General features: G+C 33.1%; 1 non-coding gene across 1 annotated transcript; it reads left to right on the forward strand.

Annotated features, from left to right (window-relative positions):
- The first annotated feature begins 414 nt into the window (after positions 1-414).
- Positions 415-521, forward strand: LOC128036440 (small nucleolar RNA R71). The gene has a single exon (XR_008193235.1). It is a non-coding gene; the product is annotated as a small nucleolar RNA R71 (small nucleolar RNA).
- Positions 522-2,505: the final 1,984 nt, after the last annotated feature.

Here is a 2,505-nt window from a genome sequence, read left to right on the forward strand (position 1 = left end):
CTATAAGGGTTATTTTAAGGCCTAGAATCATTACCCATATAATTGATTTGCTCGTTCTCTGTGCTAGGACCGTAAGGTAAACACTCTGGATTAGTCATTCCTCTTCCATTTGTTTTGCATTACATCATTAGATGTACCTACGTAGAAAGATATAAACCATTAATTTTCTTATTAAGCAAATCTACCTAGTTTGATAATATGGTGACCGCATCTAAGTTAAAAACATCGAAAACTTTCATCGGCTTTGTCCTCATGACTTGCCACTAATAATTATTCATTGTCATTTCCTCAATAAATTCATAAGCTACTTCAGGTGTTTTATTATTCATAGTTCCACCGGCTACTGTGTCTATTAATTTCCTAGTTGAGGTATTCAAACCGTTGTAGATGGTTTCAACTTCCAGCCATAGAGGTAACCCACGGTGAGGGCACCTTCTCAATAGATCCTTGTATCTCTCCCATGCATCATATTAGGTCTCTAAATCAATCTGAACAAGGGAAGATATATCATTCTTGAACTTGACTGTATTAGCCAGTGGGAAGTACTTCAGTAGGAATTTCTCGATCATCTGAGCCCATGTAGTGATGGAACCTCGTGGTAAAGAGTTTAACCACTATTTATATATGTTCCTCAATGAGAAAGGGAATAACCATAAGCAAATGCCGTCATCAGTGGTGCAATTAATTATGAAAGTATCACAATTTTCCAGAAAATTAGCCAAATGAGTATTTGGATCTTCTTCTTGCAAACCATCTAACTGAAAAAACTATTGTACCATCTAAATAGTTTTCGGCTTCAGTTGAAAATTATTTGCAGCAATAGTGGGTCACACAATACTCGATTCATCCCTAGTCAGACTGAGCTTAGCATAAACATACATAGTACGAACAATAGGTGCGGCTGCAAGAGGTAGCTGAATATTTTGATTATCACCCATCTCCTCAGAAATAATGATGTCCTTTTTTTCGTCTACTAAATTTTGTCGACTCTGCCTTGCTTCTTTGCGATTTCTACAAGTAGTATATTCAATTTCAATATCGAAAAGTAATGGTTCCGACGGGTTTCTTCTAGTCATAAACCAAAAGAACCTGCCAAAAGTAAAAAAAATAGAAAAAAAGAAAAATTAGAATGTAAAAATTAAACTAAAAATATAAAAATAAAATACAAATAGATAAATTAATAAAAATAAAATGTTCCGAATATTTTAGTCCCCGGCAATGGCGCCAAAAAATTGATGTGTGTATTCCGTACTAACTAAAATTTACGGCAAAGACAAACACACCTATCAAACAATAGTATAGCTGCGGTGAGTAAAGATATCGTATCCACGAGGACTAAAATTATTAGTAATTTCCATTTTATTACTTATCTAACAATTTCGAGTGATTGATTTTAAAACTAAAATTACTAAACTAATTTAACTAAGAACGCAACAGAGAATGAATTAAGGAAATAATCAAATATTAACCAATGAGAGAGACAATACCTAGGAAAGAATCCACCTAAACTTCACATTTTATTATGAATCTGAATTAAACGATTTATTCACTTGTGTCTTGATCTGTAGAAATCTCTAAATTATGTTAGTATCTCTTTCGAGAGTAAGAACAACTGACTCTAGATTGATTAATTGAAATCTCTTTCTAATCAAAATCCCTATAGTCACATTAACTCGATCTATGGATTCCCTTATTAGATTTGACTCTAATCTGGTAGATTTATGTCATTCTATTTCTAGTATTGTATGCAACTCCATTCAATAATGGTAGATCTACTCTTAAACAGGGACTTTTCCTCCACTGAATTAAGCACATTAAACATGAATTAATATCCCAAAAATATTAAAACAAGAAATTAGCCCACATAATTGAGAACAAGAATCAAGTATTTATCATGTAAATCAGAAATCAAATAATAGAATTTGTCTTAGGTTTCATCTTCCCTAGGTATCTAGGGAATTAGTTCATAATCCTGAATGATAACATCTCAAAGCCAGAAAAACCACAAGAAACAAAGACACTCATAAAAACTTCAAAAGAAATGAAAAGGAGATATTCGATCTTGATGTAAATCTGCTTCCGAGTTGGCTCCGATGGTGTTCTTCGAGTGTTTTCTTCGATCTTCTTTGATGTCTCCCTTATGTCTTCTTCTAATTGGTATTTATAGACTTTAGAATGCTTAGAAAGCCTAGAAATTGATTTTTTTCACGTGTTTGGGAAGCAAGGCTCGAAATCGACACGGGCTAGCACTTGGGCGTGTGTCTAGCCCGTGTGGCTCTAAAAATATGCTCTTTTTCTTTGATTTTCACTCATTTTTTGATCTTTTTTCTCCCAAATGCTCACCTAATCATAATGACATGAATTCAAAGGATTAGGAGAATCAAATTCAGCAATTTGCATAAATAATCATCCAAAAATACATTAAGAATAAGATTATAATCATCCAAAAATACATTAAGAATGGGATTAAATTCGGTTAGTTTTATCATGTATCAATCCCAAGCT

This window comes from Gossypium raimondii, chromosome 13, assembly GCF_025698545.1.
Source record: "Gossypium raimondii isolate GPD5lz chromosome 13, ASM2569854v1, whole genome shotgun sequence".
NCBI lineage: Eukaryota > Viridiplantae > Streptophyta > Magnoliopsida > Malvales > Malvaceae > Gossypium > Gossypium raimondii.